Source organism: Tachypleus tridentatus, chromosome 4 (assembly GCF_004210375.1).
Source record: "Tachypleus tridentatus isolate NWPU-2018 chromosome 4, ASM421037v1, whole genome shotgun sequence".
In the NCBI taxonomy this organism is placed as follows: Eukaryota; Metazoa; Arthropoda; class Merostomata; order Xiphosura; family Limulidae; genus Tachypleus; species Tachypleus tridentatus.
Window position 1 is genome coordinate 31,087,416 of NC_134828.1, and position 27,309 is coordinate 31,114,724.

The 27,309-nt window shown below is 35.4% G+C and overlaps 1 protein-coding gene across 2 annotated transcripts in view; it reads left to right on the plus strand.

Moving 5' to 3' along the window:
- The window catches only part of LOC143248793 (uncharacterized), an 80,480-nt gene that overhangs the window by 52,615 nt on the left and 556 nt on the right, over positions 1–27,309 (plus strand). The window lies entirely within an intron of this gene.

Here is a 27,309-nt window from a genome sequence, read left to right on the forward strand (position 1 = left end):
AAAAAAAAAAACACACATAAATATTAAACTTTTACATTTCTTAAATAAAGTAAAGAAAAGATGGGGTCAGTGGCTTTGTAGGTCACAATATTGTTTCTTGGCCTCAGATCACTCATTGACCTCACCAACTGACTGGTAATTCCGTGTAGAAAACGTATTAAATCAACTGATTAATATTATAATTTCCTGAACACTCACTGTTAGAGACAGTATAGATCAGGGGTTCGATTTCCCTCGGTGGACACAGCGGATAGCTCAATGTAGCTTTGCCATAAGAAAACACACACACACAGGGACAGTATAATTGGGAATCAAAGATCCTAGAAAACTGTAACCGCATATTGAAGAAAATATTAAAAACTGGTAAAACACACGCCTATAACAAAAGCTTTATTATTATTTGCAACGTTACAGGCAGAAGCCCTTCGTCAGACGGTTTAAATCGTGTTACATCGTGAAAAAGGCTAAGACAGAATCGTTGAAGGGTTAAAATATACAGAGATCATAATTCACGTTCGTACCGCGTGGAGGAATTTACCACAAAATATTGTTATAATAAACATTGTTGAAGGGGTTCTATAAACGATTCTTAGAATGGAAAACAAATATTAAAGTGAGAGAAATTTTGATTTAGAAATTAAAAGAGCAGAGAAAAGAAATAATCACAAATTCGAAAAATAACAATACCGTTTTTGTAGTAGACGTGTTTTGCCAATTTCGAACACTTGTTTCAAATTATTTTTTTCCAAATCTTGCGGTCTTTTTCTATTATGTAACTTGACATAACTCGACTACTAACGCTGCATGAACATCATCTATGTTGCCACCAAGCTGTGTTTACATCCATTAGTTTGATTAGTTTCGATGAGTTTAATGCTGAAAGAACAAACAGTGATCAGGAACTGTAATATTAACTTAGTACCGTGTTACTATGGGTAAAACAACAACAACACGAGAAACCATTACGTTTATATGGAAAGAGAATGGCATTTGACGGACTCGAGTTTTATGTTAATATAACATATATAACTACTTTAGAAAAGGAGCGGATATTAGAACACAAATAAAATAAATTTTAACAAGAATACGTTTTGTCTCTGAAGCATGCGTGCAGCTGGACAATGAAGCCACACACTGACGAAGGACACGACACTAAGAGAGTTTCAATCAGACAAGAGAACATAAACAAAAATCGAAATGTTCAGAAATATTGAAATCACCACAAATAAAATATAAATAAATGATACCAACGATATGTACAGATTAGTTAGTTGTCATTTACTCGCTATAAAGAACTGATATTTAATATATAATACTTATATTTGTCTGCTCAATAATTCACAAGGGTAAATTAATAGCATAAGTTATCTGTGATGAAAAATGACAACTTAAACGGCCTGGCATGGCCAGGTGGTTAGGGCGCTAGCCTCGTTATATGAGGGTCGCGATTTCGAATCCCCGTCACAACAAACATGCTCACCCTTTCAGCCGTGAGGGCATTATAATGTGACGGTCAATCCCACTATTCGCTGGTAAAAGAGTAGCCCAAAAGCTGGCGGTGGGTGGTGATGACTAGCTGCCTTCCCTCTAGTCATGTAGGACTTAAATTAGGGACGACTAGCGCAGATAGCCCTCGTGTAACTTTGCGCAAAATTAAAGAAAACTAACAAAGAACTAGAAGTACCACACATACACGGTTCAGTACCAAATAAAGTATTGCATTTATTCGTGATCTCTTGGTGATTCTCGTCCAGCGTTACTATTGGTGACAGGAGGAATTTCCCTTAACCAGTATGACTCAGCGAAAAGACAAATATAAAAATAGACCGAGTTTCATGTATTTTTTAAATGATGTAAACATATTTATTTCCCTCGTCGGATACAGCACATAGCCCGATATAGCTTTGTTATGAGGAAAAAAAACATACAAATACACGTGTCTTAACACTATATATCATTTAAAACTTACATATAACACTTAAAAATAAAATTAACACTACCCATATAATTGACAGTCGCAGTAAACTGGTTCAGTGCCAACTTAATAAACGTTAATTTATAGAAACCGTGCGTGTATTTTTCTTATTGCAAAGCCACATCAAGCTATCTGCTAAGTCCACCTATCGGAACCGTCGATCAATATCAAACAGTTATTCCGCAAATATTTCCTTGCTGTGAATAACTGATCGAAACATTTGCGAATTATCACGCGGTTTTGACTAATTTTAGTTCATTAAAGACCATTAAATTTCATTTTGTCTGAAATGTACTTGCTTTACCAAATCGAAAATGTCAAGTAAACGTGTATTTAATGGAAACCATCTTTGAAGACTTCTCCTCAAGTCGACAGCAAACATCTTTCAATTAAACTGAAAAGAGTTTACCGAGCACGGAATCTCTTATCGCTGTAGGAGTCTTATGGTATCCTGTGGTCATGCGGTCAGAGAGAGAACGATATTAGCTATACAGTACTTGGTATTCTTCATTATTAGCCTATTTCACACCTCACTTGACACTCACCCCTGGTGAGCTTCAGAGTCTCTCGATCACGTGCTGCCTCCTGGTGTCCTAAGGTTACTTCTATAATTTACCAAGAGATCTCGGTTCTCGCAACTTTAGGGTAATGTGTGAATTTTCTTACCGAGAAATAAAACAACGGAGCCGCTAGCAAATACCTGTCCATCAACGCAAAATCTAGTTATAACTTTAGAAAGTAATCGGTGTTCTGTCTACTACTTTTTTTCAGCGTGTTAACTAGATTCGTCGAAAAGAAGTGTTACACTGGTCAGGTGCTAGGTCAGAGAAATTAGGTCTCTCTTCTTTCTTTGTTACTTTTTGTTTGATGGATCGTAGTTCTGGGAAGCGTAAAAGCACTGGAAACGCTCGAGAGCAATCATGACGCACTATGTTAAACTAATAAATGGTAACAGTTGTCTTCTTTCGACCCCCCGTTAGTACAGCGGTATGTCTTCGGATTTACAACGCAAAATCAGGGGTTCGATTCCCCTCGGTGGGCTCAGCAGATAGCCCGACGTGGCTTTGCTATAAGAAAATACGCATGCACGTCTTCTTTCGGTCGTCCCACTTGAGTTGAAAACACTTCTTATAAATTATTAACTTCAGGGTTTTATTTCCTCTCTTCAAAAGTTATCAAATTAAAATAAGTGAGAATGTTATTTTATTTTCGCTACAGAAAACAACAACAACAGCAAATAAACAGAAACAATTTGAAACAAATAGCATTCAGGTTCGTGCTGTTCATGTTTTCTGAGCTATAATCATGTTCGTGATGTCCTAGTGCTATTATATTAGTCATATAAACATTGTGCGCTTCTTTTTTTTTAGTTTAGTTCTTTAAGGTTAGTTCAACATTTCACTTCGTAATTCAAAATTTATCAGAGGATTATATAGCAATCTGTGTTAAAGTATCGTCTTCCATCATATATACACTTGTTTAGTACAGGATCATATAGCAATCTGTGTTAAAGTATCGTCTTCCATCATATATACACTTGTTTAGTACATTCAAAATATTGATAATATTTTTCGCAGCCAACAAAACTCAGTGCTTAGCTCCACCAAACGTTAAACACAACTATTTCACGACCAATAGAATCCTATGTTTATCTCCACGACCAAAATTAAATTGAGAGTCAAATGAAACCACGACTCATATTTTTCTGACAGAGACAACTGTATCTGTAAATTACATAATTATATGCAATAACGAAGTTGTTACTCTATACACTAATTAAACATCTAATTTGTTGTTACATACAATTATTTTTCTTCTGTTAAAGGTAACGGGTATTTTCAAACCAACAGATCCATGTTTATTTCTTACCTTTGTCGTTCTGGTATTTTCTTGAACACTGTTTCGAAAGGCGATTCTTTACATGGAACAACTTCAAAATTTTAATAAAATTAGTGATGCAAATAATCAGTCACGTGGATTGCAGTTAGTCAGAAAGTCAGACTGTTAAAGAGAAGTAAGTATTTTCAAATGATCAGAGCACGTGACTTCTGTAACCAAAAGCGCCTTAGAAGTTCTGGAACAGCAGGCACTCTTCTCATGATTACACTAATTAAGTAACTCCTTCTAGGAAATTTATCCTGAACAGCAAATACATACATTTTTCATGGTCATAGTGATGAAGAAATGACCAATTTTAGAAGAGTTAGAATGAAAGCTCTGGAACAAGACTTGCTCATCTAATGTGATGAGGAAGTGAGGTGAATTTCTATAGAAGTAACTAAAGTTAAGAACTGTTCTTCCAGTGATTATGATAATAAAGAGGTGATGTATTTTCAAAATGTTAAATAGCAAATCACCACACAACATATATTCTCTTCCTACTGTTAATGGCCTGGCATGGCCAGGTGGTTAAGGCACTCGATGGTCGCGGGTTCGAATCCCCGTCACACCAAACATGCTCGCCCTTTCAGCTGTGGAGGCGTTACATCGTGACGGTCAATCCCACTACTCGTTGATAAAAGAGCAGCCCAAAGATTGGCGGTGGGTGGTGATGATCAGCTGCCTTTCTTCTAGTCTTACACTGCTAAATTATGGACGGCTAGCGCAGATAGCCTTTGTGTAGTTTTGCGCGAAATTCAAAACAAACAAAACAGTCCTACTGTTGATAGTGATCAAATGGAGGTGTCTTCCAAAAGAAATGTTACATTACAAACCAAGAAACAGCAGATAAGCATCTCATGATCATAAATTTTGACGAGAAAAGTTCTCCCAAACAATAAATATTCTTCTAATGACCAAGAAACTGAAAATTGTTTGAATATTTTCATAACAAAACCAAACCAAATTACTTCAACACAAATAGCCTGGTAGTCTAGCTACCCTTCTTGGCTGAGAATAAAATGATCCAAAACGAGATGTATTTGATTCCACTCGTATCCCGAGGTCTGTCTTCAACTACGTAAGACGCTAATGTGCGCTACAGAGACATATTCTGCTGTTTCATGGACAATACGGTCAGAACATGATAGAGACCTATTTGTTTTAAGGTGTAATGGGCATGACGTCACAGATCAAGCGCATTCTTTGTTGCCTGTACCAGTTGGTATCTCTCTGATCGAGTGCTATTTTCCTGGACGGGAATTCACAGAGCATATTCGTGGCCTCTTCCGATGACAAATTACACCGAGTTAATGACGTTTATAATCACTTGGGACTCGTGGTGCTGGGCGCCACACCCAAGTAGTGATTGATTCTCCAGGTGTTCATGTGTTTTCCGACCATATTTGCACGAAGCATTAACTCTATAAACGACATATGGATCATGATTAAAAAAAAAAGGTGACCGATTATTTACATAACATCTCTCACAATGTCACATGTTATGTAACAAGTGAGAGTAGAAACACGTTCATTTTAATATGCAAAGAGGAAAAGATAATAGATATGCAATGTGTTCACACGCCTGTACTTCGTTATTTAATAAAATGTTTGAGTTAAAGCCGTTCGTTCCATGTCTTTAGTAAAATGATAGTTTTTAAAACATGAACTTCCAAAACTTTAAACATTTGGTATAATTTGAACTACGAAAAAATTTTGAAAATAATTTTATTTAAATATTGTCAGTAAAAGGTTTTCTTTTTTCTTTTTAAAAAGGCCATGCGAACATTATTACGTATACTTGTGGTTACAAATGTACTTGAACTAATTAGAACTACTTCTGTTGTAGGTACACAGGAAATATTGAAAAGACTTTGCTTTATCAGTTAAGGTAATTATTGATTTTAACGCACGACAGAAACATTTTTATAATCATTCAATTCTGTTAAAACGCTTGAAATAATTTTTAAACTAACAATCTTTGCTCAAATTTTTTTCTTCACAAATTATTAATTTATCCATTTTTTTATCGTTGTTGTTTGATTTTTTTGCCTAATTATGTCTTTACAAATACTACGTTTGGCCCAGCATGGCCAGGTGGGTTAAGGCGTTCGCCTCGTAATTCGAGGGTTGCGGGTTCCAATCCCCCGTCGCACCTAACATGCTCGCATTTTCAGCCGTGGGGGTGTTATAATACGATGGTCAATCCCACTATTCATTGATAAAAAAGTAGCCCAAAGTTGGCGGTGGGTGATGATGACTAGCTACCTTCCCTCTAGTCTTGCACTGCTAAATTAGGGACGGCTAGTGCAGATAGCCCTCGTGTAGCTTTGCGCGAAATTCAAAAACAAACAAACAAACAATACCACGTTTGTTATTGCTTTTTTATTCTATGTTATTTTATAGTCCATCGAATGAGCTTCTTTTTAGTACGGGACATATCAAAATCCAAATTAAGTCTATCAACAGCCTGGTGCTCCAAGAATCTGACTGGCTAATCGCTTTACAGTTAATTTCAACACCGTAAAATACTGTTAAGATAAACATTAAATAAAGTTGAAATAAACTGTTATCCAAATGCTGGCTATAAAGATCACCTGATATCTCTATACCTTTAAACAGAACAATGTTGTCAAAAACCACCATGGAACACCTCATTCAGATGAACGACAAAATATAACAACAATAGATCCTTTGACCCAACCAATTCGAATGGACACTCAAATATAGCAACAATGGATGAACTGAGTCATCCTACTCAAATGGACACTAAAACTATAGTAACAAAAGATCACCTGGCACACCAAATTCAGATGTACACCAAACGTATAGTAGCAATAGATGACCTGACTCACTCCATTCAGACGGACACTAAAAATTTAGCAACAATAAATCTCGTCACTTACAAAAAATTTAGCAACCTGAGATCATCTATCCGACATATTTAGAACAACATTAGAAATACAGGGTGTTCAGAAAGTCACTGTGCAGTTTTGTAATCATATTTTATTCAGTCTATTTCAACTGATAGCGGTGTTTAGAAACAAAATAAGAAGGATCCAAGCCTGTATTGATGCCAACGGGGGTCACTTTCAACATTGTTTATAATTGTCATTCATATTTACCTCCTGTATTCTATATTAAAACATGTCTGTTAATAATTATACAAGTGCACAGTGACTTTCCGAACACCCTGTATAAAAATAAAAGGCTAACCTATTTCGGTGGCACTAAAACAATAACAACAAAAAATCATATTATTCCTTCCATTCAAACAGACAAATATAGTAACAAGAAATCAACTTACCCCCCCTTCAGACGAACACTAAAACATTAGAAATCATTTGATCCCACCCACTCAGATAAACACTAAAACAATGGTAACAAGCAATAATTTGGCCCCGCCCATTCAGACAAACACTAAAAGGGGTTGTGTAACTGTGTGTCGAAATGTAGGGCGGTATTAGATGTTTGAATATATAATTTTATTTATTATATTAATATAGGTATAAAGGCGTTCCTTTATATTGGTTTATTTTGGGTTTAAGTTGTTGTATAAGTAAGGCTTCTTTAATTTTACGTTTGTTTATGTTTGTTTCTTTATTTAGTATTTGAGTGTTTTCTATGGTTATGTTGTGTTTATTTGACTTGCAGTGTTCGAAAACGTGTGAAGGTGACTTTTATGTTCTTTGAATCTGGTTTCCATTTTCTACTTGTTTCTCCAATATAGAAGTCGTGGCAGTTATCACATTGTATTTTATAAATAATGTTGGTGTGGTGTTTGTCAGTGTAGTTTTTACATAGTATAGACCTCAGTTTTGTGCCGGGTTTTTGAATAAATTTGGTATTAATTGGAATGTCATATTTTGTTACTAATTTTTTGCCAAATGTTGGTTATTTGTTTGCTGATGTCAGGAATATATGGTATACAGCAGTATATGGTTTCGTGGTTTTTTGATTCGTGAGCTGTATTTACTTTAGTTGGTTGATTTTGCTTTCTGTCTAGGTGTGTGCGTATAATGTTTTCTATGGTTTGTGGAGGAAACTTATTGATGTTGGTGAAGTATTGTTTTATTTTGTCTAATTCATCGTTAATTTTATCTGGTGAGCATAGTTTTATGGCTGTGTTTATTTGGTTTCTTAGTATGTTGAGTTTTTTGTTTTGTTTCATGTGCTGAGTCCCAAGGAATGTATAGTCCAGTATGGGTGATTTTTCGGTGGATTTCTGTTTGAAATTGTGTATCAGTTCTTGTAATTTTGAGGTTAAGAAATGATATTTGATTGTTTTCTTCCTGTTCACATGTGAAGTTGATGTTGGGATGTATAGAGTTAATGTGATTGAAAAAATTAAGTATGTGTTCTGTAGATTTGAATCCCGCAACCGTGTCATCTACATATCTATACCAGTATAGTGGTGGATGTAATGCTGTGTTAATTGCTTGTGTTTCAACTTGTGTCATAAAAATATTGGCTAGAACTGGTGATACTGGGTTGCCCATGCTTAGAGCCGTTTGTTTGTATATAGTTTTGGTTGTTGAACATGAAGTTTGTCTTTATCGTGGTGAATTCTATGAGGGTTGCTAACTGGTTACTGGGAATTTCTATAGTTGGGTTAGGGTCTCGGATATAGAGTTCTAAGGCTATCTTGCAGGCTTCAGTGGTTGGAACTTCTGTAAAGAGGGATATAACATCGAAACTGGCCATTAAGGCTTTATGATTAAGTTGATTTAGATTAGACTTGAAATTAAAAGAGTCTTTGATAAATGAGCTGGCTGATGTTACATATTTGGAGAATGCCCATGCTATGTATTTACCAAGGTTGTAATTAAACGATTCATATGTGGATATTATTGGTCGTAATGGACAATCTGGTTTATGAGGTTTGGGGATGCCGTATATTTGCGGTGTGCGTGAGTCGGTTTTACGTAGGTAGGAATAAAGTGTTTGTGAAATTGTGTTGGCTTTTTTCATTTGTAGTAGTAATTTGTTCAGTTGCGTCTCGTGTGTCTTTGTTGGATTTGTGTGTATTGGTTTAAATTTGTTCGTGTCTGATAGGATGTTATTCATTTTTTGGATGTATTCATTCGTGTTCATTATGACTATAGCGTTACCTTTATCTGCTTTTAGAATTTTTATGTTTTTGTCTTGTTTTAGGTTTTTAATGCAATTAATGTCTCTTTTTGTAAGGTTGTTTTTCAGTTTTCTGTTTTGTGAAATTATGTTGATGGAAAAACAACCTTACAAAAAGAGACATTAATTGCATAAAACCTAAAAAACAAGACAAAACATAAAATTTTAAAAGCAGATAAGGTAACGCTATAGTCATAATGAACACGAATGAATACATCCAAAAATGAATAACATCCTATCAGACACGAACAAATTTAAACCAATACACACAAATCCAACAAAGACACACGAGACGCAACTGAACAAATTACTACTACAAATGAAAAAAGCCAACACAATTTCACAAACACTTTATTCCTACCTACGTAAAACCGACTCACGCACACCGCAAATATACGGCATCCCCTAAACCCATAAACTAGATTGTCCATTACGACCAATAATGTCCACATATGAATCGTTTAATTACAACCTTGGTAAATACATAGCATGGGCATTCTCCAAATATGTAACATCAGCCAGCTCATTTATCAAATAATATTAACAATAGATCATCTGATCCCGTCCATTCAGACAAACACTAAAACAATAGTAACAAGAGATCATCTGATCCCGTCCATTCAGACAAACGCTGAAACAGTAACAACGCAAAATTTACGAAATTACCTGAGAAAAGCATAAACATTATAAACGTCGAGAAAGAAAACCGATTAATATTTCGAATCAAAAATGTTAAAATCAAAAGTCTCAGAGCTCACCCGACTCGACTCCAATAACGGTAGATAAACGCTTTAGAATCATGAAATATGGCTAAATCTTTTAAACTTGCGACGAAAATAGTTTGTAAATCACTTTACGAAGATGAACAGATAATCCCCAAAAATATGTGTTTGTTTATTATAACAAAGTCACATTGTGCTATTTGTTGTCTGCCGAGTGGACAGAGGTCATGTAATCCGTCTTCCTGAAACACGAACCCCAAAAGTAAACTTACAGAGATCTTGTTAGTTTTAAAATTCAAACTAAGGTATTCTCTTTAACTCTGAAAACACCCTTCAGTGTTATTTCTGCAATGGTGTATTGGTTCTGCGGTAAACCTTTACGTTCCCATCTGCGATTAACTGTCTCTAAAACAAACAATACTGTTAAGTCACACAGTGCATTGTAATTTTAGTAAGTTAATTTTTATAACATACTACACGTACACAACTTTATGTATATAATCCGCTTTTCATCGTCTGTATACTTTCGGAGAATCACAATTCACTAATATTCTCCACGGATAGTAATCGATGTAGTCTGCTGCTACGTGATCTCACAATATCCCTTTTCATGAATAACCAATTACTGAGCTTTCTTTGTTAGCCTTACTTTAACTGCTAATAAGAGTATTTTGTATTCTTCTGATTCATAATGAAACTTGAACGTGCATCGGTTAATGAACAAAGCCATTTCATAAACTGATTAATGTATATGTTTTACTTACAAATGTGAACTGTATAAATAAAAGTACGTTCGACAGTGTATTGCTTTCACGTGATCATTTCTTGGCCAAAATGCAATATTCAACTAACCTTTTACCTTCAGAGACAACTGCTACACTTGTTTAAATAGGTGATGCTCACGTTACAAACTGACAGAGATTATAATTACCGGAGGCTTGGTAGGATCAATATGGATTAGGCATAGCAAAAGTATGACTAAACAACGTGTTAATTACGTACCACTCAGGGATTCGTGCAATTAAACAACTGATGTTTTCCGAAAGGCACGTGTGGTATTACATTCGTCACGATAAGACAAACTACACGTGTGGTATTACATTCGTCACGATAAGACAAACAATTCTAACCTTCCAACATGCGTTACTTTAATTTTTATATCATACTTACACCTGTTTTAGCGTGTCTTCATATATCACAAAACACAGTTCTAAATTATCATTATAACCTCTATATTGCGCGTGTTCAGGTTGTTCGAATCAATGAAAGGTGACTTATCAGCATAGCTAACGCGTTAGCCCTGTATCAGAGTTCATGATAGCGGGAGACTTCTTTCATGTATTTGTTTTCTGTAGTAAGAACAACCAACCAGCTTAAAGAAACATAATGGGAAAGCTGCTCAACTTGTTTCGTCACATGGACTCAACTATGCAAGCGGTTGTTTCTGTTACGTAATGTACTTCTTAACAAACAAACAGAAAAATTAAATACTCGATAAACTATGTAGAATAACCTAAAGTTCAATTAGAAGCGATTTAAGAACCATGACTAAAGCATTTTGTAAAAGTTTCCAGCTCTGCAAAATGCACGTGTTCCGTATAACTTCGAACTCATGAAAGGTGAATAATAATAACAAAACGCTATTTCTCAAGCTATTTCGCAGTATATTTTAAATTCTCATCCGCTAAGAAACAAAGAAAACATGACACAATCTTTGCATACGATTATTTTGGATTTAATTTCAAAGTATAAAATCCCAGCAACATAATACCTGTAATCCCACTCATTTTAAGCAATTGTTAATATTTGTTGCAACTATATATTATTTACAATTAAATATTAATATTATTGTGATGCTATGTTCTTTACAATTAAATGTTAATATTATTGTGATGCTTTGTCCTTTACAATTAAATGTTAATATTATTGTGATGCTATGTTCTTTACAATTAAATGTTAATGTTATTGTGATGCTATGTTCTTTACAATTAAATGTTAATGTTATTGTGATGCTATGTTCTTTACAATAAAATGGTAATATTACTGTCACAAATTATAACAAAATCCACTGTCAACGTAACTCACAAGAAGATGTCTGTGGTGTTTTACATGGTTAAGTCAGTTGGTTTTATGGTGAAAAACTGCTTACCCTCTAAAGCCTACTGCACCTTAAGAAATAAAACCCAAAGTAAAATAACAAAGTAATACTAGAAACGATATATTTGAATTGTGTTTCAAGTAAACACTGTTGAGAAAGACTGCTGTCGTCAAGTTTGAAATCTCTAACTTCGTACAATAGCATTACAGATATCTATCTATGGGCTCAACCATTCAGGTTTGTCACAGAATGTTTTTAAATAAAATCAAACTGTAAGTGGTACGAACAAGCGTATTGCTGCTAATTGTAAATAAAACCCATGGGAAATGTAACAACACAGAATTATGTGATTCTATACGAAGCAGGATGAATCCAGTGGATAGTTTGTTTGGACTGAGATTTCGAGTATTCATGGACCTTGTCCTGTTACCGAGAGAACTAACTCCGCAATGGGATATCATGGATGTGCTATAGGAATGATGACTGCTAATCGGTCAGACAGACAGAAATAGCGTAGTTTTGGAAACAGGTGCTTTTACTTATCGGCTTTCCTTCTGGCCTTTTCAGCTCAAAATTATGGACGGCGATGCGCAGATATCTCCATAAGTAGCTTTGTGCAAACATTGTAAAAAAAAAAAACACTTAACTCGTGTAGCAAGGTTAAAAGATCGTGCAGTGCTTGCATTATACATTAAATTTTGAAACTGTATTTTCTTTGTTTATGTTATAATCATGATACTACTGGGGACGATCTAAATTTATTCTTACGTAGAAGAACACTTAGTAACTAGATGCCAATGTAAGTGTTTTCTGTACTGTAACACAACAAATAGCTTTATTATAAAACTTAAAAGGATCTTATTTTGAAACTAAGCTTATTTATTTCGTACTTTTATACATATTACTTAGACACACTTATTTATTCTGTGAATCTAATTCTTAAAATGTAAAAACAAGTAAACATCTCAAGAAAGTATAGAAAAAATTATTATTTTTCCCATAACACATGTTTAAAGAAATTGATGAAATTAAATTCAATTACTAGAATTCAGCAACTTTGTCTCAGTTTGCGAAATGAAATACCTTATGAGTTTGAGTGGAATCATAATAAGTTTGTGTAAGATTAAATAAACTTGAGTGGGATCATAATAAGTTTGTGTAGGATTAAAATAAACTTGAGTGAGATCATAATAAGTTTGTGTAGGATTAAAATAAACTTGAGTAGAATCATAATAAGTTTGTGTAGGATTAAAATAAACTTGAGTGAGATCATAATAAGTTTGTGTAAAATTAAAATAAACTTGAGTAAAATCATAATTTTAAGAAGTTTTGAAAAAAAAGTTGAGTTCAGAAAATTTCTCGTCAATCACATTTTGATTTTGAATGTTGATTTTTTCAAAATAAACTTTAACCTGGGAAAATAAGAATGACTTTAAATCATTGCAATTTTATTTAATAAACGGATAAAGAGTTTAACTACATATGCAGAAACCTATACAAATATAAGTAGTGTAATCGAATATCGAATAGCAATCTGTCTATACTTTTCATGTTCACTATAAATCAGTTGTTTGGAAAGTTTATTAAAAAACACACCATGAAACGAATACGAGTGTTGCAAAGGTTTTGTTACTTGATGAGAATAGATGACAATACCATTCTTTAAGATAAGAAAACTACATCTTGATAAAACAGAGGCAAAATCTTAGCAGGAAACTTGAATATTTTGCTTTACTAGCTATACAAGCCATAAGAAAATGGCAGCAAACCACCTATTACACCAAGTTACATTTTGGCTACAGTTATTAATTTTAAGTTCCTTTTTTTGTACTAACATGAAGAAGTTTATAACCAGTTCCTTGTAATAATGAATTTAAAATGAGCAGTAGACTATTTTTCCATTGAACATTGATATCTTAAAAAGTACGTCGGCCCTGCATGGCCAGGTGGGTTAAGGCGTTCGACTCGTAATCTGAGGGTTGCGGGTTCGAATCCCCGTCGCACCAAACATGCTCGCCCTTTCAGCCGTGGGGGAGTTATAATGTGACGGTCATCCCACTATTCGTTGGTAAAAGAGTAGCCCAAGAGTTGGCGGTGGGTGGTGATAACTAGCTGCTTTCCCTCTAATCTTACACTGCTAAATTAGGGACAGCTAGCGCAGATAGTCCTTGAGAGCATTGCGCGAAATTCAAAACAAACAAAAAAACAAATAAAAAGTACGTTATGTATATATATATATATATATATATATATATGTTTGTCTGATTTCTGAGGTAATGTTTTAGGGTTAATAAAACCTTATTATATCTGTGTGTATGTGATAGGTAATGAAAAAATAAATGGGTTGTTTTCAGAATTTGCCACTATCATTAGTATAACAACGTCCATACCTTAATTTCTATCTTTAACCTCTCTCACAAAAATGTCCGTTTAATTCGATGAATGATTCAAATTCTAGGTGCGCCATGAGGGGGCGTTCGGGTCGAGGTTACTTGCTTCAAGCTTTTAGTTGCTGTCATCTAGAACGGAGACTTTTTCCCCTCCCTTTCCTTCACTTCGGTTACAACCATGCAGGAGGCTACGAACATAAGCACAAGCTACACATAGACTCACGTAAGAATGCAAAAGATTAGAATAAATTGTAGCTACCAGTTGGATGCTAATGCATTCATTACGAAAACGAGGCAAGTAGACACATACACTAAAAAACCTCCAATTTCGAGCAGAATATGATAAAGAGTGCTTTAGTAAAATGTTGTGTATCTCTTTGTTATCCTGCTGAATTACCAACAGAACTTACCTCTTGGCTCTACGTTCCACCCAAGAGGGCTTTTGAGATCAACATATACAGGGAGTTGCCATTTTGAGGAAACGTGCTGCATCCAAAGATTCGCCCTCCTAATTTCCGCTCTTCCATGGAACTTATATCCAGCCTCGCCCTCAAAACAAGAACGTTGCAGGTGTACGTTCTATGATCCAACTTATAGAAGCGGGCTTACAGTGAATGATATATTTGTTTCTCGTTGTAAACCTAATAATTAATAAGTTTTTTTTTTCTCTAGACTGAAAACAAAGACGTACACGTCTTGACGTGTGTGTTTTTTGTCTTTCACTTATCCAAAAACTACGCGATTTTAAAATTAAAATCAACCTAACGAATACAAATGTATAAAATGAAATATTTTAAGTTCTATTTCAGACGCAGGCTGTGGTCTACTGGTTAACATGCCGGGCTGCATATCTCAAAGTCTAAAGTTCATGCTGTGATGTGCTGCTAAATACGCTCCATACTTGTAGTTGTGAGGATGTTATACGTGTCTGTTTGTTTATTATTAAGTGGAAAATTACGCAACAGACTATTTGAGATGTGTTTAGTGCGGGAATTGAACATCGAATTTAACTTTATAATTTCTTGTTCTTAGCGTTGAGTCACTGTGAAGACAGTTAATAAATAAATTGCAGTTTAATTATAAATCATTTTACTTTCAATGTACATTTACGTAATAGGCCTAAACAGTCATTCAATGACGCAATTATATATCTTGTCATTGGCTTTGTTTGTATCTAATAATAAAGATCAGGTCTTTAAATTTTCATAACGTGTATTGTTCACTGCAAGGATTATATCACTATCTCCATTACAAATGCAAATACACTTAAAACACTCTCTCTTTAATACTACCTAAATCAAATAAAAAAAATTTGAATCTTCAAGCAAAAGATGTGTTTTTTTTTATATTTTTAATACGCTACTAACTTTTATCCAAAAACAAACTTGAAAACTTATTGATCGCGTTGTTTTGCAACTAACTTGCGTTAATAAACTATACTTGGTTATAATTGACAGATAACAAATATATGTTTTTCTTTTGTTTTTATATTGTTTTTTGTTTTGAATTTCGCGCAAAGCTACTCGAAGGTTATCTGCGCTAGCCGTCCCTAATTTAGCAGTGTAAGACTAGAGGGAAGGCAGCTAGTCATCACCACTCACCGCCAACTCTTGGGCTACTCTTTTACCAACGAATAGTGGGATTGACCGTAACATTATAACCCCCCACGGCTGAAAGGGCGAGCATGTTTGGTGCCACCGGGATTCGAACCCCGACCGTCGGATTACGAGTCGAACGCCTTAACACGCTTGGCCATGCCGGGCCTTGTTTTTATATATCTTTAAGAAATTGCTTCTGTATTTGAAATATACTGCCTTTGTATCCTTCACAAAATTAAAAACTCTCACATAACCGAACTCAGTTATCTTCCTTAATGTATTAACTACTTCAGAAATAACATATTATCATACTATAATTAAAATGTTCCCTTTGTAATTATTGTATATTTTTAAGCCTTCCTTTTATTTTCTATTTCCCTTGGAAATATTTAAGGTACATTATTTCAAATAATTTATAGCATAGAGTAAATGTTTTGTGTTTCTTCTCAAATGTGTTTATTCACACGTTCAAGAACGTGTGTTTATTCGTCGTTAAACATTAATTTTACTCAAACAGAAGCATATTTTTATTTATCATTAAGCATATATCTACTTTAGGCGCTATTTGTAACTGTGTCCACTTCCGATATGCTAAGCCTATTTTTAGTGTTATAAGCCCTTATAATTACCGCTGCGCCATAGTAAAACCCAAGGATATGAAGCAAAATAATAATAATTACCTGCGTACAAACACATGCTCAAACACATTATTTCATATATACAATCAGACTTTTTTTTTTTTTTAGGGAAAAGTATAATAGTGAATAAAATAGTGTATTATAATAACATTTTCAATGCATTTTATAAAACTAATAAAACCATTTTATCAAGAAAAACGAAACATTTGAAAGCACAAAATATGTATTACAACCATTCGCACGTATGGAATTTCAATCCTTACTTTTGTGAGTTTTTATTTTCCTCTGTCGCTAAATCAATTAGTTTAATGTTAACATTCACTACGCCATTCCGTGGTAGTTGCTAGGCGTGGTACACTCTTACTTGGTAGTTTCCCCGTCACACTTTGAGTTTCTAATATTTTAACAAAGCATCTTATCTGAGAAATAACGAAATATAATTTGCTGATTTATTCATATTCATTGCTCTGCTGGTTCGGTTCTCATAAAGAGCTTAAGTCATTATTTCCTTAAATTACAAAAAGAAATAATCGTAGAAATCTAGAGTACATACAGTTTTTATTAAAACAATCCTGTCTGTTTTACCGAACGAATAAGACAATCACTAAAATGCCAGAACTATTAACACGGTCCCTTGGTGCTTCGGAGGTAAATTTATGGACTTGCAACACTAAAATCCTTGGTTCGAAGCCCGTGATGGAAATATTGCGGACGGCCCCCTGTATACTTTTGGTCTAATACAAACAGAAACTAAAGTTTGTCTAGAGTTAGTTTTCGCACAAACTAGTTTATATCACCATAGGCTTTCTTTAAAACCCGCTAAATGTCAAATAATGAAAACTATCTTTTTTTTGTGCATTTGATCACTTCTGGAATCTTCTTAACGTTCTCTCTGTAGCTTTGTGTAAAATGTGTGAACTAATATGCAGGTTTGTGTAGAATGTTTAAGATTATATGCGATGCTTACAGAACGTAAGTTCATTATCAGTTCTGCACGAAACATGTTAGATTCGTAGGCAGTTCGGTGTGAAACATACTTAAGTTGGTGTATTTTCTGTATATAAAACGTGCAAGTGAATAGTTCGGTGTAAAACGTGTAAGTTGATATAAGGAGGGTACATTCGACTAAGAGATAAGAAGTAACACTCTTCCCTAAATAAGACATCAGAAATTCTATGAGATGGATTTGATTGATCTTGTATATGTGTTGTTGGTGTTTTTCCATCCTTTGGATATCGTACAACAAAGTTCAGTCAGTTTATTACATTTCTCGTAAACCTATAACAACCATCCTTTTTACATTCTGTAAAATTTTTCTAAAAACAATTAAATAACCACTTTTCGAAACACATTCGGCATTATCAACACAAGCGTAACACTATAAATAAAGTGATATTTGATTTCCAACTCACAGAAAGTTTGACAATATTGTATTTAAATGTGTAGAGAAACAGATGACACCGGTTTACTTGTTGCGTTTACATGGGTAGGTAAACAGACAACATGGTTCACTTAAGTGAGCTGCACAACGGAGAGTACCGTATGAAGTAATTACCTTTGAAAACATCCTGTTACTTTTACAGTTACAATGAGTATTGTAAGAGAACGTTCAGAAAGCTTGTTAAAAACAGATCATTCTCATGTTCAGATAGTTGTATAAGGACAGACCTACCCCACGTTCAGGTAGCTCTTAAAGAACAAATAAAATGTTCACATATATTTTTAAAGGCAGTTACTCCCTATGTTGAAATAGCTTTGCAAGAACAAACCCTTCCCATCTTCAGATATCCTTTTAAGAACAGATTCTCTCCATGTTCAAATGTTGTTGTTTTTTTAAGATCAAATCATCACTGTCTTCGTTTTTTTTTTCCAAACATGTTCAACATGCTGTTCAAGTTTTCTGAGAATTATTCTTATAATGTTTTGTTTACCTCAACACACACACACACCATCGTATAAGTCGTGTTCGACATAAATATTTTGGCTTTACAGAAGCTATATGAAAAGAGAAACCATTTATTATCATGTAATACAAGACCTTTTTGAAGCCGAGAAATACTACCCTGTTTTACTCCGTGTTTAAAGCTCAAAATACTTAAACTATGTAATCAGTGTAGCTGGCATGTAATCACGAATTATGATGAATATAAACATCAATAATCATTAAATCGAAAACGTGGACGCAGATTTTTATAATAAACAAAAGAGATAACGTGTCAGCATAAATCATAATCCAATGCACGATTGTTTAATTTACAAGCTAAAGGTTACTCCATGATATTTTAAAGTGGATGATATTCTATGGCTGCTCTCATGTTTGCTTCTTTATATGTTAAAAAACATATATTCATAAAGTTGATATCTATATGTAGATTGATATGGAGATGGAGAATAAGTGAGTATGATAATATAAATCATATATGTGTATGTTCAAAGTGAAATATTAAATGTGCCCCGAATCCAAGCTCTACGAAGCGGCTGTTAAATTTACACGATTATAGAAGCTATCATTAACCCAGAGCAGGTTCTAGAAATGAGCTTGCTTTCTGTATTATGTGATCCAGAACCAAGCATAACCGGAAAAAAGGAATTAAAAAAAGGTTCTTCGAAGACCGTGTGTAATATTATACTAAAAATGATTAATGTTGTTCTAAACCATAAATAACATGAACCTAAATAAATCTTAAGGAGGATTAGGTCTTGCATTTTGAACCAACATAATCTGTGTCCAAGGTTAAAACCTTTTGATCGGTCACATGGAAAAAGGCTGCAGCAAGTTTAAAGCGTATGTTCTTGCGTGTGCTTATGGATTTAAGACCTTGTCGGTATAACTGGGACCAAACGTTTTCTAATTTATTGCTTTAATTTGAATTTTTCCATGTGATTGTTTTGCTAAAAGCATGAATCGATTAGTGCGCCTGGCATGGCCAGGTCGTTAAGGCATTCCATTCATTATCCGAGGGTCGCGGGTTCGAATCCCAGGCACACTAAACATGCTCGCCCTTTCAGCCGTGAGGACGTTATAATGTGACGGTCAATCCCACTATTCGTTGGTAAAAGAGTAGTCCAAGAGTTAGCGATGGGTGGTGATGACTAGCTGCCTTCTCTCTAGTCTTATACTGCTAAATTAGGGACGTATAGCACAGATAGCCCTCGTGTAGCTTTGCGCGAAATTCAAAAGAAACATCAATTCGTACGATGATCATTACATTAAGCCACGTGGAAGAAACTTGATGTCATATTACCATGGAAATAGAACTCGCACACAGCTCGTCCATGCTTTATCAAGAGTCTTACAATGAACAAACACCTCTTGGACACCAAGAGTGTTTCAAGCAAGTATCAATACAATATATTATATTTATTTTAGAGTTTGTTACTGTGGAAAACCGCTGGCTGAGTAGAACGCCCTCTTTAAGTATTTACAACAATTAATGATGTATATACTTGCAACAAAAGTAGATAACGTAGTATTAGTATAACTTTTTATTTTGCTTAATATATTCCAAGGTCAAAGATACAATAACTGACTAACAAGTATTCCACAATGTGACATACAGTCACACCAACAAAAAATCCACGCTTCGTCTCCCGTTTCCGGCAGTTTGGACTTAACGCCGGTGTGCGGAACCACAACAGGTGTACATTTCCGCTGTCTTCAACTCGCTCGCTAAGCCCAACGTGCAACATGAAATGCAGCAACCACTCGTCGTTTAATATCAATATAATATTGATAGAAACACGAACTTAAAATTTTAAGTAATAACTATCAGTAGGCCCACAATGAAACGGTAAGGCAGGAGGAAGTGATGGTATTAGCACGTGTTTTTTGAAATATGTACTAATAAATGGAGTGATTTCGCGCATTCCGTCGCGTTAGTACATTTCGTATTGTAAGATATATTTATTGCAGCATAAACCAGATTTTTTAAATTTAGATTTACAGTATCTTTAACAATATCAAAGTGAAATTATATATAAAACTCCAAATTGTAGTTGGGCTAATAAATATTATTTGTTTGTTTTTGAATTTCGCGCAAAACTACACGAGGGCTATCTGCGCTATCTGTCCCTAGCAGTGTAAGACTAGAGGAAAGGTAGATAGTCATCACCACCCACCGCCAACACTTGGGCTACTATTTTACTAACGAACAGTGAGATTGGCCTTCACATAATAACGTTCCATGGCGAAAAGGGCGAGCATGTTTGGTGTGACGGGGATTCGAACACGCGACTCTCAGATTACGATTCGAGTGCCTTAATCACCTGGCCATGCTGCGCAGACTAATAGATAAGTTCATACCCCTATACCCTCCCCGAGACTCAGCAGCAGGTATAACAGCTTATAACATTAAAAATATCTAAATATTTATCTGCTGTGGGCAGAACACAGATAGCCAATCATATAGCGTATCACGTAAAAACAACAACAATAAAAGACACAAATTTATGCCCACAGGTAGAAGCACTATCACTGACAAAACTGGAACAGTTTTTCTTATAAAACAAACTTACCTTCAATCTAACATCCTGAATTATTTTGTTTGTTTTGAATTTCGCACAAAGCTACTCGAGGGCTATCTGTGCTAGTCGTCCCTAATTTAACAGTGTAAGACTAGAGGGAAGGCAGCTAATCATCACCACCCACCGTCAATTCTTGGGCTACTTTTTTACCAACGAATAGTGGGATTGACCGTCACATTATAAGGGCCTCACGGCTGAAAGGGTGAGCTTTTAGTGCAACAGGGATTCGAACCCGCGGCCCTCGGATTATGAGTCGAACGCCTTAACTCGCTTGGCCATGCCGGGCACTTGAATTAGTACTAGTAATGACTAACTAGCTTCATGTCTGCACTTATGTCACCTAAGAAAAACACTCACTTATAATATAGTACAGGTTTCGTCATGTGATGTTTTAACGAAAAATTGAATTAAGAAAAAAAAAGAACTTGAATTTTAGGTGCAGCAGAAGGATGTGTTTCTTTTTTTTTATCATTCTCACAATAAGCAATAAGCCGAATTTAGAAATTATTTACAGCAAAGAACAAAATGAATTTCTAGATCTTAACATGGCCGGGTGAGTTAAGGCGTTCGACTCCTAATCTGAGGATCGCGGGTTCGAATTCTCATCGCACCAAACATGCTCGCCCTTTCAGCCGTGGGGGCGTTATAATGTGACTATCAATCCCACTATTTGTTGGTAAAAAAGTAGCCCGAGTGTTAGCGATGGGTGGTGATGACTAGCTGCCTTCCCCCTGGTCTTACGCTGCTAAATTAGGGACAGCTAGCGCAGATAGCCCTCGTCAGCTTTGCGCGAAATTCCAAAAAAAAACAACAAAAACAACTGATCTTAACATTTATTATCAGGACCATTGAATAGTCATGTTAAAATAATCACCAAGTACAACCCACCTTTTCTCGTATTTTGTACGTTTTCAGGTAGCTTCATTTGAAATATAAGTGGGCCTGTTTACGAGAATAGTGCGGTGTTCATATAAAGCTGGAATCACCGTGTTTAAATCTATTTCATTTTAATGCGTGGTGAAGGAAGTAGTTTTAAGATACGTTATAATTTAATTTCTTAAATGACTACAGTGTTCACTGATATGTCATGTTTATAAGACCCAAGCTACTCAGAGTTCTGTGGAAAACACAGACGAAGAGTTTTTTTTCCTTTTTTGTTTTGTTTGTTTGTGTTTTAGTTATTACTGAGGGTTTGTTCTCGTATGAGCTAATTAATAGTAAAAGCGGTTTTGCAGTAAATTAAAAGCACAGAAAGAGTTTTACGTGTCAGTGTTAAGGGTTTGTCCTCACGTGAACTGATCATAAAAGCGGTTTTGTACTAAATTAGAAACACAGACGAAGCTTTCATTCCATTAATAAGAAAAGAGACCAGTTAAACGGGTTCAAACGGTTAATATTAAGTTTGAGTAATTCTGAAGCAAAATGTATATAGTTATGTTTAACTATTTTAGATGAAATGCTCTAAACTGAACCGGAAGAGAAAATCGTTACTGAAGGTGATGTTATCATCTGGTTAGTGTAAAGTCAGATATTGGGAAGCCTAGTTATGCTTAACTTTGAAAGAAATGTGACTGACCGTATAGGTCACATAGGGAAGTGTCTTGACCAAAAGGGCAAACTTTTCATCGTTAAACCTATTCAACCTTGAAGACTGGTTTTATTAATCTTTCCTCTACATTCGTCATATAACGAAGCATAAGAAAACGTGAAACTTTTGCCTTAAATTGTACTGATTTCATGAAAAAGACTCGTCTTTGCCAAATGTAAGTTTCTGATATTTCACAGGAAGACTGGGATTTCCTTCAAATTCAGTGTGCTTTACACGTAAACAGTGAGACACCCGGGATTCCATTGAACATGTAGGAAAACGTTTTAGGGAGAATTTTTTTACAGATATTTTTGTTTATTTGCAATTTTATTCAGTACAAAAAAAGGCATCTGATGCTGAAAAAAAAACTTTCTTGGTTTGTAATTAAGCACAAAATAGGTTCGGTTTATTTTTAATTTCGCGCAAAGCTACACGAAGACTATCTGTCCCTAATTTAGAAGGGTAAGACTAGAGGGAAGGCAGTTATTCGTCACTACCCACCACCAACTCTTGGGCTACTCTTTTACCCACAAATAGTCGGATTGATCGTGACATTATAACGACCCCACGGCTGAAAGGGCGAGCATGTTTGGTGTAACGGGGATTCGAACCCGTGAATTAAGAGTCGAATACCTTAACTACGTGGCCATGCCGGGCCTATAAAATAGGTAAATAAAAGATAAAATGATTAACATTTACAAACATAAGTACTACTTGGTCTAACTTGTAGAAATCGGAAAATTCTGTGTAAGACTAGTGTACTGTGCAAATGTAAGGAAACAAAACAAAATGTTGTTCAGTGCAGTTTTTGTTTAAGAGAAGTTAAAAACGTTTGGTGCAGTGAACTCTGTGGTTTTTGTGTTTAATATGGTGATTGAAGAACAGAGCTGAAGCAAAAACAGTGACATCTTTCGACATATTGTATCATTTAATTAATTCATTATATTTTAAATCGATTTATTGTTTGTTTAAAATCAAAATTGATTCAGCATCTTTGTTTTCGGCCCATTTTTTGACGACCTTCCAAAAAAATTATATACGGACCCTGGGGTGGAATGAGGGATACATAGCTCCCACTTTGCGAAACACTGGTCTGAAAAAATAAAGTACAACGTTCTGGGATGTCATATAATCAAGTACAACGTCCCTCAAATGTGATACACTCATGTACACTTTGCAACAGTACTGTTACCCACTTTCGCATTATCTAGCAAATCGAATAAAATTATTTTTATTTTATGTTTTTATCTCGATGTTTTGGTAGAGAAGAAAAAAGACTCAGAAGAGACCTGAATTAAGCCTGTAGTGCACATAGCTCGTGAATGCAGTTAGCCGAGCGTGAAGCCGGCACGCGGCGTATGAGTTTTGCGCCCCCAACACAACTACGAAGCACAGGCGTATCTCCCTCCCCCCGTCGTGGCCGCTAAGACGTTACTCACTTAGCAGCTGAATAAGTTGGAACAAAAAACAATTTCCGCTCGTTAGAACTGTGGTCACCTTTCGGAAAATTACCTCGACCTTAGCGAGTTATCCAATAACGTTTAGCTTGTAATAGCTACAACAGACCAATGTGAGCTCTTAGTCCTACTACACTGTTTCTGAACTATCAGTAAATTATTTACGAAGCTGTCGCGCGTGCCTTCCTAGTTAGGACGCATGCTCGAAGGTCGGATTTTTACGAGCCGAATCTGGATTTTTTTTTTCTTAATAGTCAGTTAAGTGATTCCCTGCTTTTGTTTCGGGAAGCTGTGGAGTGAGATTCCTGAAACGGTTACGTTTCATTCCCACCAGTTTTGTTCATGCACTAGTGATGTAAAGTTGTATTTCGTTATTTGCGGAACGAAGCTTAAATTACGAATGAATTAAACGCGGAATAGAATGAAAACAACACTGTACGGTCGTACGATCAGTTTTGTTCTTTTTTCTCAAGTAATTACAGACATGATAATAAAGAGTGACCGCATTAATACGGTTTTCATACAGGTTTAACACACGTTCCTATCCAACGTGACCACATTGATACAGTTTTCCTTCTGGGACAACACAAGACGTCATCCAAGTGTCTGCAATAATAGGTTGTTTTTTTGTTTTTTTTTCTATAAGGATTACATACGACTATATCCAATGGAAATGCTCCCTGGTGGTCAATGGTAAAGTTACGGTTTTACAACGCTAAAAATATTTTCATTGCGAGGGACAGAGTGCAAATAACCCAATGCTTTGGTTTGCGCTAAATATAAAGCAATCGGTGTAATATATAATTCAATCACAAATTGTCGTATTGATTCAGTATTTTTCTGCTGAGATAACACAAGACCCTATCCAAAGTGGTCACGTGGTATAGTTTTTCTACTAGGATAACACAAGACCCTATCCAAAGTGGTCACGTGGTATACAGTTTTTCTACTAGGGTAACACAAGACCCTATCCAAAGTGTTGTTTTTCCTTCCCTTAATATGGCCCGGCAAAGCTAGGTGGGTAAGACACTCGACTCGTAATCTGAGGGTCGCGGATTCGAATCCTGTCGCACCAAACATGTCCGTCCTTTCAGCCGTGGAGATGTTATAATATGACGGTCAATCCCATTATTCGTTGGTAAAAGAGTAGTTCAAGAGTTAGCGGTGGGTGGTGATGACTAGCTAACTTCCCTCTTGTCTTACACTGCTAAATTAGGGACGGCTAGCACAGATAGCCCTCGAGTAGCTTTGTGCGAAATTCTAAAACAAACAAACAAACAAACCCTCTAGCCTTACACTGCTAACTTAGAGACGGCTAGCACAGATGGCCCTCGTTTAGCTTTGCGTGAAATTCAAAACAAACCAAAACCTTCCCTTACTCTTCCCGCATATCCCCTAGGATACTTTCTGCGCTCCCCAGTTTGAGAAGTATTGTTTGTTAGAACAATAGATATATATATATAAAATATTCTAAAATTATCGGAGCTATTTCACTGTTTTTAGCTTTCAAGGTTACCACTGAGCCACTTGCGGGGCTGGAAAGAAACTTGATGAACGTTTGTTTGCTTTCATTTGTATCTAAGATTTCACAGACACGTGTAGAAAATAAAATTGAAATTTCTAGAAACAAAACGTTTGTTTTAATTAAAAAAAGGTGAATTTTGTGTCATAGACATTTTTAAGTTTTTTATTTTATTTTACACTAAAATTTTTGAAAAATTAAAAAACGTCTGTACTGAAAATTGTTTAAAAGCTTCTTTAAAGAATATTAACCCTCTTAGTTTGACATTCGTTTGTTAAGTTGTAGTTGTTTAATATTACAATAAAAACTAGAGGGGGGAGATACACAGTGAAGCGTGTACCTCTGCCACGCAGCATTAATCATATCAGCTCTCAAGCTATATGAAAATGAGACCGTGTGTTTCATGAATCTACAAACTGAGTTGTAATCGAAACGTTGTCATATAATTGTGCGGGCTTTAGCACTAGTTTGGGATCATGATTAGGGAACGGTTATATGAATACCACAACGTAACAACATTGACCCGTCATTTGTTAAACGTGGTAAAGTACATCTGACTCAAAAGATCCTTCTCATGTAGGTTCATCTGGAAAAAATGAAATAAACACACTCTAATAGGAAAAAGTCCATCGGTGGCACAGCGATGTGACTGCGGACTTGCAACGGTAGAAATCGCGTTTCGATACCTGTGGTAAGAAGAGCACAGATGTCTCATAATAGTTTGGTGCTTACTTACAAAAAATGGCCCGGCACGGCCAAGTGGTTAGGGCTTTCGACTCGTAATCTGAGGGTGGCGGTTTCGAATTCCCGTCGCACCAAACATGTTAACCCTTTCAGCCGTGGGAGCGTTATAATGTGACGGTCAATCCCGTTGTTCGTTGGTTTAAAGAATAGCCCAACAGTTGGCGGTTGGTGGTTATGACTTGCTGCCCTCCCTTTGTCTTACACTGCTAAATTAGGGACGGCTAGCGCAGATAGCTCTCATATAGCTTTGCGCGAAATTCATAAAAAAAACAACAAGAAAAGCTTGCAAACAAACTAATGAAAAATTATGTTCGAACATAAGATTGCTGAGTGTATTAGTTTCAGTACGGTCGCGTTATAAAAGATAGCTCTATCCCCTAATCTTCTCAGAGACCCCCTAGGATACATTCCGCGCTCCCCATTTTGAGAACTGTTGTTCTAAATAACAATATTTGTACATATATATACACACTTATAAATTACTATGGAATTCTCGTATATTTTTTACTTTCATTATGATATAAAGAGCTTTGAAATTCACTCGGTTCATGTTTATCTAATACTTGGATCAACAGTATTAAGTAAGAGTTACTCACATCAATGAGTAATCAGTGAAATGATAACTTCGCATATCCTATTTAGACAAACGTTACAGGCAAAACGTGTGTGCAACTGGGAATCGGTAAGCAGAAAAGCGTTAACATCTGACGAAATAACATCGGTATAACTAGAAATAATATTTAAACAAATTATAATTCTAGTGTAAAGGTGTTATCATTACCCTGGGAATTCTAGTGTAAAGGTGTTATCATTACCCCTGGGAATTCTAGTGTAAAGGTGTTATCATTACCCCTGGAAGTTAGTTTTCTCACACAATTTTAATGTTTTCTGTTGTTTTTTTATGCTTAAATGCAGAGTGAAACATGAATTACCAGCCAATAATAGACAAACGTTAAATACTACAGTTTGAATCTCATTGTATTTAGAACTTGGTTATAAACACAACCTTTCTATGTCTGTTGAAACACTAAATTAAAAAGAGAAG